This window comes from Camelus dromedarius, chromosome 34 (genome assembly GCF_036321535.1).
Source record: "Camelus dromedarius isolate mCamDro1 chromosome 34, mCamDro1.pat, whole genome shotgun sequence".
NCBI classification, from domain to species: Eukaryota; Metazoa; Chordata; class Mammalia; order Artiodactyla; family Camelidae; genus Camelus; species Camelus dromedarius.
Window position 1 is genome coordinate 3,434,017 of NC_087469.1, and position 18,148 is coordinate 3,452,164.

The following is an 18,148-nucleotide window of genomic DNA, read 5'->3' on the forward strand; positions in this document are numbered from 1 at the left end:
CAGCAATAGCTAACCAATAGAGAGGGCAATGATGCAGCACCATTAGCCACGTCAATCTTCAGGGATTGGTGCTTTAAGATCCAGAGATGATCATATGATAATTAGAGAGTTAGAGTTATATATATAACTGAATTACTATGCTGTATACCAGAAACTAACACAACATTACAAATCAACTATATTTCAATTAAAAATAAAAAAAAATAAAAGATCCAGAGAAGAGGGGAGCTTCAGCAGTATAGTTCCCGTGTGGTACACTTGGCAAATGACACTGGAGACAGTATATGAGGCCCCTGTTTTCCTAGCTCCCCAATAGTAGGATTTGTTGTATTGCTATGTTTTTCACAGTCGGATAAACCTGCATATGAATATTTAATGCTCTGGCTGCACTTCCCTCCTGTGTACTCTAATCAAGTCACAACATCGGCTTATCATTTCCTCTCCCTTGTTTGCCCCAGGGAGCTGTTTGGGGCCAAATGGATGATTATTTCATCACCTCTACCCTGGGTCTATAGAATATTATGCATATATCCAAATCATCTTAGGCTGCATTTCAGAAAGCTTTTCCAGAAATTGTTCACTTTCCATCATAACTGTTGATGGTCCTGATAGGATGTCATAATTGAAATTATCTATACAAGAGTCCATCTGTCCCAATCAAGTGTAAATTCTGTAAAATCAGAGACTATACCTCATTTATCCTTGAGATTTCCATGCTCAGTGCAAAGCCTCACATGTAAGTTCTCAGCATGCTGTATGAATGAATGAATGAATGAATGGACCAATCAATGAGCCATGCCCTTCGGACAGGTCCAGGGTCATACTGATTCACTGATGGGACCACGATGTAATAGTGTGGGATTTTTTTTGGAGCAACAGATTTCTGCATTTGGAGAGCCTATGAAACATCAAGGGTTTCCTTTGGCTTACAGGATTTTGCCTTCTGGCTCACTTTGATTTGCAGAATTGTAATTTACATATAATAAAATCTAAGGTAGAACTTGACTTCACTATTTCTACAAAAATAAAGATTAAAGAGAAAGAGAAAATACTTTGAGAGAAACATCTAAGGATTTCTGGGCATAGATAAAGGAAAATTGGTGGTTGTGATGAGTCTTGGTGTAGATGTTACTGTCTCCATGAAGCCAATACTTGCCACCTCACTGAAAACAGCAATTATCCACATCAACTCCAAGCAGTTCAAATCCTACTTATTCTGCTCTATTTTTAAAAAAGCGCTTATTGCCTTTAAATATACCATAATAATGCTTAGCAGATAGTAGGAGTTTAAAAAATACTTGTTCTAGAAATGGATATATCCATAGCTATTGTGGCAGGAAGAATTCTAAGATGATCTCCAAGCATCTCACTTTCTGATATGTACATACAGTGTAATCACCTCCAACTGAGTGTGGATAAGACCTGTGAATATAATGAGATATCGTCCCCCTTTATCCCCAGAGATTCTGATCTAATTGGTCCGTGATGGTTCCATGCATAAACATTTTCTTAAAGCTCCTTGGGGTGGTCTAAAATGCATCCAAGTAGAGAATCTACGACTTAGGACACTTACATTTTGTCCCTCCTTTGGTCTTTATAAGAAATCAAGCCTGCTAGACACACCATAATTATGGTAGATTTACTGCAAGTTTGTGGAGGTCAGAAGGAGGGGATTTCATTGAGAAATGGAAGGGTGTTCACCATCTCATCTCTTCTTTTCCTTTCAAAGCTGCCCTGTCCCACTCCACTGCTTCCCCAAAGCTCAGGCTCCTGCCACGGAACCTTTGCTGTATGGTGAAGTTCTCCCAAAAGAATAACCCAGCTAGCCAGCCCCACCCCACCTCCAGATCATTATGTTGCAGGGTGCAGTCACATCAGGCTTTCTGAGGCTCCTGGGGCATGCCTCTGTCTTGGTACATTTGGCAGTCATTCCCTCTGTCCACAGCCTCTGAGCCTTCCATCTCTCTCCCTTACTCCCACCATTTAACCAATATTTTACCCACACTGAGACCCCTCCATTTTCTCCCAGTCCATCAGCTCCCACAAGGAATTAATTGACACCGTCTACAGAGTGATTGATTTCTTCAGCAACATTCTCACTGGGACCTGCAGGTCATTCATCCTCTTGTCTTCTTGTGGCACCAGCCAACAAACTAATGATCCTAGTGTTTCTAGTGAAATTCAAACAGCATGGACTGGAGGAACTCCAAAGGTCTAGTTGCTAAACTCTACTAGACATTTGCTAATATTGCACTATTATTAATTAATATCAAGTGGGATTGATGGATCATATGGTAAGTCTATTTTCACTCTTAGGCATATATCTGGAGAAAACTCTAATTCAAAAAGATACATGCACCCCAATGTTTATAGCAGCACTATTTACAATAGCCAAGACATGGAAACAACCTAAATGTCCATCAACAGATGAATGGATAAAGAAGATGTGGTATATATACACACAATGGAGTATTACTCAGCCATAAAAAAAGAATAAAATATTGTCATTTGTAGCAACATGGATGGACCTAGAGATTATCAAATTAGGTGGAGTAAGTCAGACAGAGAAAGAAAAATATCATATGATCTCTTTTATATGTGGAATCTTAAAAAAAGATACAAAATTTATTTACAAACCAGAAATAGACTCACGGACATAGAAAACAAACCGTGTTACCAGGGGAGAAAGGTTGTAGGGGGAAGGGATAGATCAAGAGTTTGGGATTAACAGATATACATTACTATATATAAGATAGATAAACAACAAGGACCAACTGTATAGCACAGGGGACTAGCTTTCTCTTGGGGGTATAGGACTGTATCAAAATTCAGAGCAAGAAAATGGATACCTTTTTCTAGAACCTGAGTGTATTCTGTCTCCTTGTAATTCTCAAGACATTATCATCACCATCATCATATTTAATACACCCCCTCCCATATGCATATCCAAATACCCTCTTTGTTTGCTTCGTCTCAGGAATTTAGTCACCAGACAATCCAATTTTACAAGATTATCACATTTCTCAAGAAGTTCACCAAGTGTTCTAAAGCTTCCTGCTGGAGCAACATAAGCTTGGTCTTTGGGCCTTTTAGCTCATTTGGTCACTACTTAAAACCACAAATGAGTCTTGCTGAGATTCCTCTAAGCCAGACAAGGTCAAGATGCCACAGAGCTCAAGGGTAATTTTGCTGTATCATAGTGGTGTGTGTCCCTGGTGAGTAATAATCCTTCTGAACTCTGATATGCAGCTCTGACTCAGAAGCAAGAGCTCTGATCCAGGGGTAGGAGTGAGTGAGATGTGGGGGCTTATTTTTCATAAACATTCCTTACTCTTTGTACATCTGATAAGTTGTTCATTGCGTGTTCAGACTGTCTGATGTCTCATTTCTGCTTTTCCTTCCCACGTGAGCCCTTGATCCCTTCCCAGTCCACCAGGCAATCAGCCCTTCTGAAGCCCACAGCTTCCCAGACTAGAAATCATAGTTTTAAAACTTTTTAGTGAAACACAGATGCCTTCCTTTAAGGAAGCTCCTTTGGGAGCATTAAATCACCTCAAATTTTACTTTGTTTCTCTACGTGATGAAGCATGCATTGCTTCTTTACACATTTCATTTCTAAACTTAACATCCTCAGTGTTCGTACTATAATTTACCTTTACAAATGAGGAAACTAAGGCTGAAAAGTCTCACTCCCAAGGCTACAAAGCTAAGTGATAAATAAGGAATGGAGCATGGAATCCAAACTTAGTTTTATAGAACAGAAACCCTTGGCATTCTTGCTGGAGAGAATGTGGAGAAAAGAGAACCCACGTACATTGTTGGTGTGAATGTAAATTGGTGCAGCCACTATGGAAAATAGTACAGAGGTTCTTTAAAAATATTAAAAATAGAACTACCGTATGATTCAGCATTCCAACTCTTGGGCATATATCTAGAAAAGATGAAAACTCTAACTTGAAAAGATCCATGCACCCTAATAAAAGTATACTATGTATAATTTCTAAAGCTTTTGTATTTTTCTGGCCAAAGGGTAAAGACTGTTAGTTAAGGATAATTTTTAAGTAAATAAAATTTACAACTTGAAAATATGTAGAAAAAGAACTAACTGAAAAAAAGCTCATCAAGACAAATGAAATTAGAACAAGCTAAAAATAAACAAAGCAGGATGAACATAAGCACAAAATAAGATGATAGAGATAAATCCATATATCTCAGTAACCACAGTCAATGTAAAGAAACACTTGTTGAAAAAACAAGAATGTCAGTTTGAAATTTTAAAAAATCAGGCACATTATGTTTATAAGAAGCATGCTTAAAATATGAGGACACAGGCTGCAAGCACAACAGAATAATTTGCACCAAAGAGTCATGAATCAAAAGAAACCACATGGCTACATTGGCATCAGAAAAAAGTAGATTCTAAGGCAAAAGTAACTACAAGAGATGAAGAAAAGTGATGACCTAATAATAAATGGAACAATTTACCAGAAATGTACAGTAATTATAGACATATGCATTTAGCAACATGGCCTAAAAATGTATACAACAAAAACGTTATGAAGCTTGATTGCTTAGAATATGAACTGAGGTACATATGCCATTTACCTGGGTCTCAGAAATCTTTTATCCTCAGCTGAAATTTTTATTGCAATAGCAGTTGGTATTAAGTCAATAACACCCTGACCAAACAGAATAAGTTCAAAATGTATTCACACATCAGTTAAAACAATTGGCCTCAGGCAGCAAGAACTACCACAAAGAAGTTCTCATTTGACCCAGCCTTGTTACCAGCCTCTGTCTCCTCACTTTCTTGCCCACAGCTGAGGCTCCTGCAGGTCCAGCCCCACCCACACTTAGAGCAAATCAGACTTAAGGCAGAAACTGGGGCATATCTCTGGTTGATCAGCTGTCTGTTGCCTTATCATTGTTATTTCATCATTGTTATTCTTGCTAATAGTAAATTTCACTTCTCCATTTCTCTTTCATTCAAACCCTTGCCTTGCTTTTTACCAGCCTCCCTCCCAAGACCTTAATATTGGTCCCTGTATCATACTTTTACTAATGAACTACTAGACTTCTGAGCAGCCACTGACCTCAGGTCAGTGTGCTCCACCTGTCAGGTGAGACAGCCCATTATTACTTCAGCTTCTCTATTGCCTGATCAGTGGACAGTTAGAATCACTCCCTTAGGAAAATGCTTGTTAGACAGACAGAGCTATCTCTGCCAGCATTGCAGGAGGGTCAGATTCCCTGGCTTCTGCCCTTTTCCTGTGGGTGGGGGTCTCGTGTCAGATGCCTGCTTGGTACCTGAGTGTACCTGCTGTTCCCCATGCCTGAGACCTTTAGCACTAGTCCTTCATCCCAGTTCCAGATTATCACTGATCATCATTGATGCTCTGATTTATAACTTTGCCTCCACTACATCTATTGTCTGATCTACTACTCAGTGGAAAGTCATTCAAATCCTTTTAATTCCTACCACTTATGGAATGTCTACCTCATTCCAAGCTTGACCTAGATGCCACTGGAGATAAAAAGATGAATAAAATCTCTCCCACGCCAAGATCCTAGAATAGGAGAGACGTAAGTCCAGTACACAGAAAAAAAATTTAGTGACCCCAAATTTAGACATATGCTACCTAAATAGCACATACATGTTTGCTTTCCTCATGTTACTTTGTATGAGATTCCAGTTATACTGGGATAGACATTCTAATGTGCTTACTTCTTGCCTGGGAGAGCCACTGTGACAACTCCTTCCTCAAAAATGCATGAAATAAGGCAGAGATGGTTCCCACCCTAAGAGAGAGGTGCTATTACCAGTAGGAAAGGAGTATCTGTGGACACTCTTAGCAGACGTCAATTATAAAAAAAAAAAATCAGCCTGGAAGATGTTGATTGGGTGCTCACATATTGTATCTAGATCAAAAGGTCTCAAGAACAAAATAACTGAAAGCAGAATTATCCCAGAAAACATATGCAAGTTTTACCTTTGATTGCATTCGGAGGTGGAGTATAAGGTCCATGAGTGAGGTAAGGACAAAGCAAGGGGAGGCTTAATGGAGGAAGGGCTGGCATTTCAAAGAAGGAACCAGGACAAGCATTAAGAAGGAATTAACATTTAACATGGGATGAGTAAGTTTCCCTAAAGGAGGAGGAGAGGACTCCAGGCAGGAAGCAGCACTGGCAAAAGTGTAAAGACGAAAAGCAAGGGAGGGTTTTAGGAAGGTTAAAATCAGGCTTTTAAAGAAAATTGGAGTAGATGCTTTAATAAGATTAATAGGTATACACTGCCAGAAAGTTAGTTTGAGGTGGCTATGAAGGAACAAGGCGAGGAATGAACTCCCTCAGTCAATTAAAAGGTCAGAATGGCTATTATCAAAAAGTCTCCAAATAACAAACGCTAGAGAGGGTTTGGAGAAAAGAGAACCCACATGCACGCTTGGTGATAATGTAAATTGGTGCAGCTACTATGGAAAACTGTATGGAGATTGCTTCAAAAACTAAAAACAGAACTAGCATATGATTCAGCAATTCCACTCATGGGTATATGCCCAGAAAAAATAAAAACTCTAATTCAAAAAGATACAAGCACCTCAATGTTCACAGCAGCACTATTTACAATAGCCAAGACATGGAAGCAGCTCAAGTGCCCATCAACAGATGATTGGCTTGAGAATATGTGGTATACATATCCAATGGAATATTCCTCAGCCATACAATGAATGAAATATTACAATTTTCAGCAACATGAGTAGATCTAGAGAATATTAGGCTTAGTGAAATAAGTCACTTAGAAAAACATATACTGTATGAAATCACTTATATATGGAATCTAAAAAAAAATACTACAAATGAATCTGTATACAGAATGGAAAGAGACTCACAGACATAGAAAGCAAATTTATAGTTACCAAAGTGGGGGAAAGGGACAAATTAGGAGCAGGGGATTAACATACAAACTACCATATATGAAATAGCTAAGCAACAAGGACTTACTGTATAGCACAAGAAATTATACCTAATATCTTGTAATGACTTATAACAGAATATAACCTGCAAAAAGACTGAGTCACTATGCTGTACCCCTGAAACTAACACGACATTATAAATCAACTATACTTCAAAAAAAAAGGGTAATGAAATCTTGATCTCTGGTGACAGGAGTGAGCAGCAGAGGGATTGACTGGCAGAGGGAGAAAAGGGAAGAATATTGCAGAGGTTGGATCAGCAGTCTTTAGAAATGGACTGGGATATGGCAAGTGACCACCAAAAGGTCAAAACCGATCCTGAAATTTCAGAGCCACGGGCAAGAGAAAGGCAGGCATGGATCTGTTGAGCCAATGATAAAGGTTGACCAAGAGGAGGAGAACTCAGTTTTGAAGTTACCTGCCTGGAACTTGTGCTTGGCAATAGTTGTGATGTGGATGAGATCACTGAGAGACAGAGAACTGAGAGTGAGAGACAGAGACAAAGACAGAGAGAGAGAGGAAGAGAGTATTGAAGAAGAAAAGAGAGAAGAGGGCCAAAGAGAAACTGTAGTTGAAGACCTACATTCAGAGGGTGTGAAGGTAAACAGCCAGTGAAAGAGGTAGGAGAAAAGTAGAGGGAATGACTATCGGGAAGCACAGAGAAGAGAGGATGGCAAAGGAGGCTGGGTTAATGATGTCAAATGGTGTTGATGTAGAAGAGCCATTGGATGATACCTTCAGGACGTTGTTGGTGATTCCAGGGAAGTTTTGGAGGCAGAAACTAAATTGCAGTGGTCAGGGAAGGATGGACAGAGAGGATGTGGAAGGTGCATGAGTTGGGAATCACCAAGTTTGACAATGAAGGGAAAGAAAGGGTCAAGCTATACTTTGAGTAAAAAACAAAGTGGAGAGAATTTCTTCACATTGAGGAGAAACAGCTTGTCATAGGTTTAGAGTGAAACCCAGAAAAGATGGAGAGACTTAAGGATGGAATCCACAGTGGGGCAAGAGAGGAAATCAAGGCCATTGTTTGAGGATTTAGCCCAAGCTGAGAGTTGGGGTGGAGTGCAGGTGGAGTTAAGGGAGAGAGACTCAGAATGGCTGAATGTTATCCAGCTTTGGATCTCAGTAGGTTGAAGGTGAAACCTTCTGTTGAGAGTAAGGCTGATGGGTCTGGGGTTCAAGAAAAATAGAAGTGATTTGAAACAACTGCTGGGTTATCTATTACAATAGCAACTGCCTGAATGGTGGAAAATATTACTCACTTAATTCTTAACTCCTGGAACCCTCTGATTTTGTGACCAAAATCATTGATACGCTCATCAACTTGACAGTCTACAAGCCAGAGTGGTCAGGGGTCTACAGAATCCTGTTCCTTCCTGTGCTGGAATGGTACTATTGGCCCCAAGCATTCCAGTCTAATTTGTAGCATAGATGTAAAATGTTTATTTTTTCACTTAAAATAACTTTTTAATCCATACCATGTAAAAACGATAAAATAATGGTTAAAATCCCAAAAGGGTTTGCAAGTCATGCCTTAGAATGAATTAGTTTGTTTTATTGGTCAGGTTATCACTACACAGCAAGTTTCCCAGTTGAGGCTTGATAACATCAAGGGCTGGTGATGGTATCTGAGGGGCGAAGAGAGCAGTGCTCATGTCATTGCTGGTTCCTATGGCCAGGTCTCTGAGCACTCAGGACTTAGTGGACATGAGACAAGAGTCTTTGTGACTCGATCACCCAAACATTTATCCCACATAGAACCCCTAGAGCTGCCACAATATTTTTGATCCATATTCATATAATTTCATATTGTTTTTACACTCTTAGTCATACATTGTTTAATCTGTAAGGAATTCTGCTATTAAAAAATGAGAAGTTGAAGGAAAACATAAAAATGAGGATAATTCTGCCAATTTGCCTCCAGATGCTCCCACTAGATCCACAGACAGCATTCAGAGTTCTCATTTCACACATCAGATGTCTCCAGCAGTTTAACAAAGTTTAAAATGTAAAATATAGGCGTGATTACATACAGCTTGACTTTTCATCTATTGAGAATAAAGCTTATCCATGGCTACAGTGTGCTATTTGTGGAGAAGTGCTTGTATATCAAAGCCTTAAACCTTCTTCATCTTATAATTTAGAAACAAAGCCTAAAAATTACATATATCCATATATATAAATATTTATCTGTTGATTTTTTAAGCTCAAAAGAAAAGTTTCAAACATCAAGTTACAAAAGCAATTATTGATCCTAGAACTTAGACCCAGACTCCAATCCATTGTAACATATTTTTGGCCCTAAAGTCAAATATTATGTAAAAATCACATTAAAATTTATTTGCAAAATCAAACAATACATCACAAGAAAAGAACACTACACCTGTGTCCCTCATGGACGTAAACATACACATACACACAAAATTATTTGTCGGTAGTAATTCTTTTTTATACAGAATTAAGTTAAAAAAAATCAGTGTATATCACTTGATAAATGAAAATATTGTTGAAATGTTCTAATTAAAATAATTATTTGATGATTAAATATATTGTAATAATACTTTCTTATAATGAAATATTTCAGGAATACAAAAAAGTAGATAATAATGTAATGAATACCCATATTCTCAGCACAAAGTTAAGAATTTATAGCATAGATGTAAAATGTTTATTTTTTCACTTAAAATAACTTTTTAATCCATACCATGTAAAAACGATAAAATAATGGTTAAAATCCCAAAAGGGCTTGCAAGATCTTACTATAAAAGGAGCTAATAAGTCAGAAAACCTTGGGAAATGCTCCCTGACAGCATTGGCCAAAGTCATAAAGTCCTTTTTAACTGTGGCTAGAGTGACAACACATTTCTTGCCAGACCTACTCATTTATATTCACCCAAGAAGCTCAACAGAAAGCAAAGAGTAAATGAGGCTTGGATATTGTTTTTAATACTTAAGTGCAGAGCAAACAGCCTCCCAAGTTCCGTCCAGCATTCTGCATCAATCAGTTTGTATTGTCAGTACAGAGCCGGGAGCCGGGAGCCAGGAGCTGGGGAAGAGGCAGCAGAAAGCCATCACTCTGTGCTAGACCCCATATTAGACACATTGTGTACTTCAGTTGATTTAATTCTTGTTGCCATCACTTGACGTAGGCATTATTGTGGTTGCCATTTTGCCCATGAGGAAACCAAGGGGAAAAGAGGTTATGGGACTTGCCCAAAGCCAGCAGTGCTGGAGCCACCACTCAAACTTATGTGGGTCTAAGTTTAAAGCCCATGGGGTATATTTTCTGCATCACTGGCTAGTGAACTTCAAAGTTTAGAACAAACAGCAGCACATGATAAAACACCATAAGTGAAAGCATACGGTATTCACTGCATCAAGATAAATAAAGTACATCTTACTTACCCTTCTGAAGGCAAGTCAAATGCAAGCAGAAATTCCTAGAATTTTCAGAAGTCTCCCGTCTCGTTCTTCCCCAAGTAAATCTGGGGGTTCTGGACCTCGGAAGCTGCTGAGCTCCTCTGTCCCAGAGGCAGAGGGAAGCCTCAACCACCGAGGCAGCTAGTTTTCACATGTATCGTGAGGACACCAGACCCTGATTGCTAGGTTTGCTGATGACCAAACCCTAGCATGCTTCTGAAATAACTTGCCCATTTGATAATTTTTCTTGGGAGTCCAGTACACTTCCATCTTCATCCCTGTTCTTGTCTTCCTCGTGCCTCTCCTATGGAAGTCCTCCACTCTCGTTTAACATTAACTTGAACCAAAACCAAATTTAAAGTATATGGCTTTGTCACTTTAGGAAGAGGAAAAGAGGGAGGAGGAAGGAGGAGAGAAGAGAGGCAGAGGAGGAACAGAAGGAAGAGAGGGAGGAAGAGAAGGCTACCCCCTCTTTGAGCTTCATTTTGCTGACCTGTTAAATGAAGGTATGGGACCAAGTCAGTTCTTAATCTTTTTAGAGTCTTAAAACGTATTAAGAAAGCTATGGTCCCCCTTTTAAGGGACATGCACACACATACAATATACTTGGCCACAGTTCCAAGGAGTTCATGGACTAGACCTCTATGATTCCTTCCAACTCTCTGTGAGCACGCCTACCATAAATTAAAGTCAAGCCTCTTTTATTGCCATCAAATTCTGCTTCTAATTCAAGAGGGTGGTGGAAAAATAACAATGTTGGTAGTTGTTTGGCTAACAACCTACAGATGAAAATCCAAATTGTGTCAAGTGGAACTAAGGATATCATGATTATTCCAAATATTCTGATATACCGCAGGTAAACCTTAACTCCTCAGACACCAGCAATCCACAGGGTAGAAGTCTGACAACATGTTAAGCTGCTGCAGCTGTTTTTGGCCTGATTCCATTTTCCCATCCCACCCCCAACTCCCTATCCCCACACCAAAATTTCAGAGAAATTGCTGGGAAGTTCTTTGTCCTAAAGAAAAAGGCTGAATGGCAAGATGAAATGGGCGATGAAATTTTCCGGTGTTTTTCCTATTCTATTTTCTATTCCATTCTTTTATTGTCTGAATGATAATCACAGAGGAAGTTCCCTTGGCAGTGCGGCGTTTCCATGGTGATCGGAGAGGTCAAGATGAACAAACCCGGGTGCTGGGAACCTTCTGCTGCAGGGTAGATGCGAGGGAAGGGCTGGCAGTCAAAGTGTCACCAGGGGACCCGTTTTCACAGCCTCCTCCTTTGAATGGCCACAGAGCCTGACTTGTGCCTCTCTGAATGGACAAGCCAGGGATGTCTAGAAAGTAATAATAGCTCCGTCACTTCCCCCAAAGCAGAAAAGTGCTGTGCCCTTCCTCTCAAAGGCCAGGAACGGATGCTTCTCACTAACAACAATCCGCAGATTGTTGGAATATGTATGTGCTCTTTGTATTGACACCAGAAGCTCAGTGATGCCAAGTTTTAGAATCCAAATGTACTTTAGAAAAGCAATTTGATCTTTGGGAACAGGAGATCCTAAATAAGTTTTGACCGTGTCAGGGCAGCTAAAATATGAATTAATTAAAAGAAGGGTAGAAAGCATACAGTTTAAATTAAATGTCAGATGACCCAAATAATTCCCCTTCAAACATAACTCAGTTATTTTGCCTGAAACCAAATGACCTGATTTTGCTCTTTTTGGATTCTCCTCAATATTCAAGCCTTAATATCATGAAATTTGTACAGCTTTTTTTTCAGGTCAGAACTAAAGAGGAAAAATGATAGAATCAAGGTAAGCTCTAAGGGTATTAAAGTACTTGATGCAAAATCTGTGATTTCTTTGAGAAGAGACAGAGGATTCTATGTATGATGAAAGATGTGCATACTCTTAGGTTCCCAGATACGGGGTGGAACGGACTTTTGTACCTTACAGGGTTGTGGCAAAAAGGATTGAGAAATGAGGCCCCATTTTAAGTAGTATCCAAGGATACTTAGAAGTTCTTCAACTAAAAAGACTTAAGCATTCTTTACATGCATTGCCTCTCATGACCATCCATAGGCCAGTGTCTCTAAAATCTCAATCGGAGCTCCAGATCCATACACCCAGGTACCTATTCGATTTTCTGTTTGAATGTCCATCAGACACACAAAGCTCAACAGGAACAAAACTGAACTCCTCGTCTTCATTCCTTCATCTCCTCCCTCTCTCTATCTCGGTGCCGTCTCTCAGTAAATAGCCAGTCCTCACTAGCCCAGCCAGAAATCTGGGCATCATCCAGCCACCCCTTTCTCCCTCCCCTGAACAATGACAGAGTCTTGTCTGTATTCCTCCCAAATCCATTCCTGCCTTTCGGTTGCCGTTTTCACTCTCCTTGTTGAGGCTTCCATCACTTCTGATGATTATCTCATCCTCCTGCACTGGGCTTCCTGCCTCCAACCTGCCCACATCCACCAATCCATTCTCCCCTCTACGGTCAGAGGAATCTTCCTGAGATTCAAATATGATTATGATCACTCCTCTGCTGAAAAGCAGTTAGTGACTTTCCAGTGCCTTCAGGATAATCCCAAGTTCTGCTCTGAGTATTACATGACTTGGTAGGATCTGGCCCCTTCCTACTCTCCAGCTTCGCCTGTAAGTACCCCACCTTCTCATCTGCTCCCCATCTCCCAACCTCCTTCTCTCTGCACACATAGTGTATAGAAATTTCAGCCAGGGTGAACTACCTGGTTCCCTGAATGCAATTATTTCTCTTGATGCTGGGTCTTTGCCTAGAACTCTGCTCACTCTTCCCGCTCCCTGGCCAGTCGTTTTGTTGGGCTAAGTCCTGCTTATGCTTTAGATGTCAACTTAGTTGTAATGTCTTCAAGGATGTGTTTCTTGCTTTCCACATTTACCCTGCATGGTCTCACCACACCTGTGCTTCCTCCATCAAACCACTGTCACACTATAATTATTCTCATATTGGATTATTATAAATGTTTATTTATCTTTTTGTATCTTTATCTTAGATGTAAGCTCCATGAGGGCAGGGACTGTCTGTGTTGATCAGTATATCTGTAGTAGCCCACACCGTGCTCAAAAATATTTTCAGAATGTTCTTAAAGAATCTCCATCTATAAAGAAGCAACTGAAGGAATATGGAAATCTAGATTATGTAAACCCTGAAATCCTCATGCTTTTTTGACTAGCTGTGAAGTCCCAGGTACTTCCTAATACATTTGTAGTATTTAGAATTGAGCATGATAAATGTTCTTCTTTTCTTACATTCTATGACTATAACTTACACTCACCTACCAAAGATTCCCACCAGAATTATATTGGAAGAACATTTTGGCAGTATCTCTTTTCTAAGAAAATTCCTGTGGATTAAAATTTGGCTCATGTAGGAACTAAGAAACCAGCCCATCCAAAAAAACGTGGGTGGAGTACATTTTCCCAAACATTTTTGGCATTTTTTTCCCAAGACAGGGAATAATTTGGATGGAAGAGAAGATTAAAGATTATCTCCTTTGGAAATAACATATAGAGAAAGAGGAGTTTGCCAGTTGTCTAAATATTTTTACCATGATGTCTTTGGCCACTCGGAAATCTCTGTAATTTCTAGCAAATGGAAAATGTTTTTGTGCAATTAGTGTTTGAGATGACTTGAGCAGTTATCTGGCCCTTTCTGGCAATTTCAGTCACTTTTTAAAACTTAGCATTGATTATAACACCTTTCCTTGCAAAAACCTCTGCTGGTTGCTCCAATGGCTACAGAAATGAAACTCACCCTCATTAGTGTGGCTCACAAGACCTTATGTTACATGACCCTTTTGAGAGTTCCTCTTTCCTGAGCCCCTCCACATGTCTTATGCTCCAGCCACACTGTATAACTTGCCATTCTCCAAACACACCCTGCCCTGCTAAGCTTCCACATTTTTGCCTTTCTCTGACTTGCACCTGGAGTCCCTTCTTCCTTAACCATCTTGGCCTAATGCAATTTTATTCATCCTTCCACACTCAGCATTCCAGCGTTTTTCACGCTGGACTAGCTAATGGGGATTCAACCGTGTAGGGCTCTAACTATCAAACCAAGGCAGTGAAACATTATCCCAAAGCAGTGAGATTGTGGGATTCTGGGTGCATGGATGGTGCACACAAAGTTGTGGTTAGTGAGGAAGTTATAACAAACCAACAGTACCAGAGACCAGGAAATGTTGATATTCACATAATTGTATATCCAGTTATAAGGAAAAGCCGTCACTTCCAAGTTTCTTGGACATCTTCCCTGTATGTATTCCAAGTTTCCTGGAGATGGATCCCAGATATTCCCATTCTTTCTTCCTAGTCTGATATTTACTACTCTTAACATGATGTTCTGCTTGCCACACTGCTGGCCAGCTGTCCATTTCTATTGGATACACCAATGTGGACAAATAGAAGTGTCCCTTCTATCATCATCAGGCCCTTCTTGTGTCAACATTGATTTCTCAGGTCACCACATTTATGATATCTGCCAGGAGTTCCCTATCAGCCATCTGCAAACCATCTTCCTGTTGAAAACAAAAATCAAAAGGATGGTATGTTGACTCAATGCCATGGCAAATTTTAAAAAAATCAAGCCATCTTTCTAGTTTGTCTGTGTCAGCCTAGAGTTTCTGTAACTGGCAAAACAGGAGAGCTGAAAGTTAAAAATAAAATGACCTGAAAAAGTTCAGCTTAAACTTGAAAACCACTTGTGTTTGTAGTCATTGACATTATACTGTAAGAAACGGAAGCCAGGGATTTCCGATTGACAACAAAATCAAAAACTATTTGCTGAGAAGGACATGAAATGGCTTACCTGTGTTTTAAATGGATACAAAAGATCCAATGCTTTGCAAAAGAAACATTAAAACTTTTCAATGAAGAGAACTGTTTTCAAGAGACTGGAGTTGCTTTAGAATTCAAGTAATTGTCTCCAAAAATAAATTCATCCTCAATAGAGGTATTTCACTCCTGCCATGTGGTTTGTAATTACTTCAGAATTTCCCATTGTTCTTCCTGGCTTGTCTTCTCTTTTCACATATCAGAGCCATCTGTCCTTAGAGCAAAGATGTTTATCTTCTCATACAAGTGCTGAGAACTTTCTTCTTGTCGCTTTCCTTTGATTACCTCCACCTGGGGAAGAAATTATTTACTTCTTTGTTAGTTTCCTTGGGCTGTTAAACGCAACTCTTTTAAAAGTTAAGAAAAAAATAAATAAAAACAAGGCTCAACTCTAGTTACTGGCTCCCCCAAAGAGTGGGTGGTTCAATTGAATCTAGTTGGGTTTTTATGACCTGGTTTGTGTATGTGGACCCTACATGAGAAGGCTTCCTAAAATTATGATTTTTTTCAAGTGGTTTACAATTTAAACAGTGTTCATCACCACTCCTCCCTAGTTTCCACAAAGATTAGCAGGTGTTCCTGTATATTTAGTTTTTGATTTTTGAATAACTTGATTTGCACTTTGTTTTCATTTTAAATGTTATAATTGCATGTTGTTTTTATGATTGCAAGCCACCCCAACAGTATCAGTAAGTCATAGATGCGCTTGGAACCAACATCTCACTCAGCAACTTCCTAGAAGATTTCTAAATGGAGACCTCGGCTCTCTGCAGGGACATGTAGGTGGCAGCCCGAGGGTTTACAGATGGATGCTACAAGACTTCCTCCTTCTTGGTTTCTGACCCTGCTGGGGCTTGCTTGAGACTTCCCCTGGTTAAAAACCAACTTCCTGCAAACATTCAAAGGAGATTTTGATAGGTTAACACCCACCGCTGGAAGGAAGAAGGCAAGAGAGAAGGAGGTCAGGGCAGAAAGAAGGCTTGTCTTTGAGAACTTGGTTTGACAGTTGGCAGGGAGCTTCCTGCTGCTGGGGGAGTCACGACCTGGTCTCTGCTTTGCGTTAGGGAGTCAAGGCCAAGGTTTGTAAAACAAAGCCACACACAATATCCTAATGCCAAATGGACAGAATCTCTGGCCTATTGCAGATGAAATTGTTACTAATTTCTTTGGAGAAAGGGTTACAGCCCTTGAGCTCTCTGTGGCTAAGCAAACGCAGCTGTCTGATGGTGCACACCTTCTTGCTCTAAGGCACGGCTAGGAGCAGGCCACCTCCCTTTGCAAAGTCCTCTAAAGCCGCCACCCTTCTTGAACAAAGTCTAAAAATCTCCAGCCTCCCTTTGAAAGCTTTCCCCAGTTTCTTTCTATGTACTTTTCCAAACTCAAGTCACGATATTCCAAATGTGCCAGACCTTTGCTCAAGCAGTAACCTCTGCCTGGACTGCACTTCCCTCCCTGCAGAGAACCTTCAGCAGAAGGTCTACATTTCCTTCAAGTTCCAGCTCGATGCCAGGGTTTCGCCTCTTGTAATTAGGCTTTTCCTCTCACTCTGACCTCTTATAGCATTTCTAATATCATCATTTCCAGGGACTATTCAATTTCAGACCTTTATATCAAATACATCTGGGTTTTTCTTCCACCTCTGTGGCTTACTGTGATGTTAAGCAAGATACTAATCTTTCCCAAACCTCCATTTTCTCCTCTTATAAATGGGAATTATTCTAAAATAGGGGAGTTGTGCAGATTAAATTTTTAAAAATCAGGAAGAAAGTTGTTAGAATAGTGCCTAGCACCACATACAAGTTTGCAATTATATTTTATGTCTCTCCATAGACTATGCTGTTAGCGCCATATCCTACTGGACGTGCCTTCTCAAAAGCACAGTTATTTCTGCCTTGGGTAGGTGCTTAATAACTTTTTATTGAATTGAGGTATTTGCTGAGCAGATTTGCAGTAGGAAGCCAGGAAGATCACATCATACAATGCAATTGGGTTAAGCCTCTGTGAAGAGGCCCCTCCTAAATTTGGTTTGGTTCAAGGCCATGACGGTAGACCTCAGGGCAGAGTTCCTGAGCAAAGCAGCCCTCTTTCTTCTTCGCTTGTCCAGAAAGCAGGCAAACACCAGCTTGCTTACTCTTACAACCAAGACAAAACCAAAATCCAAATATGCCCCCTAAAGATAATCATACTATTTTTTTCCCCTAAAAGCTGAATAGGAAAAACATTGTAGAGGTGATCTTTAGAGGTGGTTCTCAAACTTTTGGTATCAGGATCTCTTTACATCCCTAAAATTATGGTTTACCTCCAGCAACTTTTGTTTATGTAGGTTATATGGAGCTATGTTTTATTACATTATAAATTAAGGCAGAAAAATATTTAAAGATCTATTAACATTAAAAAAAAATAAACATATAACATGTTCAGAAAATAACTACATTTTCTGAAACTGCCCAACAAATTAGTGAGAAAATTAGCTTTCTTTTTTCCATTTTCGCAACTCTCTTTAATGTTTGGTTTCATAGAAAAGAGTTGAATTCCTGTATCTGGTTCTGTATTCAGTTGCTTGTGATATGTTAATGTGAAAAAATTGGCCTCATACAAATATGTGGTGGGAAACAGGAGGGCTCAACAAGGGGTAGCTCCTTAAAGGTTAGTTGCAGTGTGGAATCTGAACCACATCCATGAATTTTCCTTACCTTGTGATGTTAATATCCATTGCTCAGTCTTGCATTAAATAGGTCTGTCACCATTCATGATATTTTGACATCATGCATTGATCATTTTCAAAATATTGGTTCATTGAGTTAGACTTTCAAAACAATAATACATTTTATCATACAATATAAAATTTTATATCATTGCCAACCTCATCAGAAAAGTCTTTAAATAT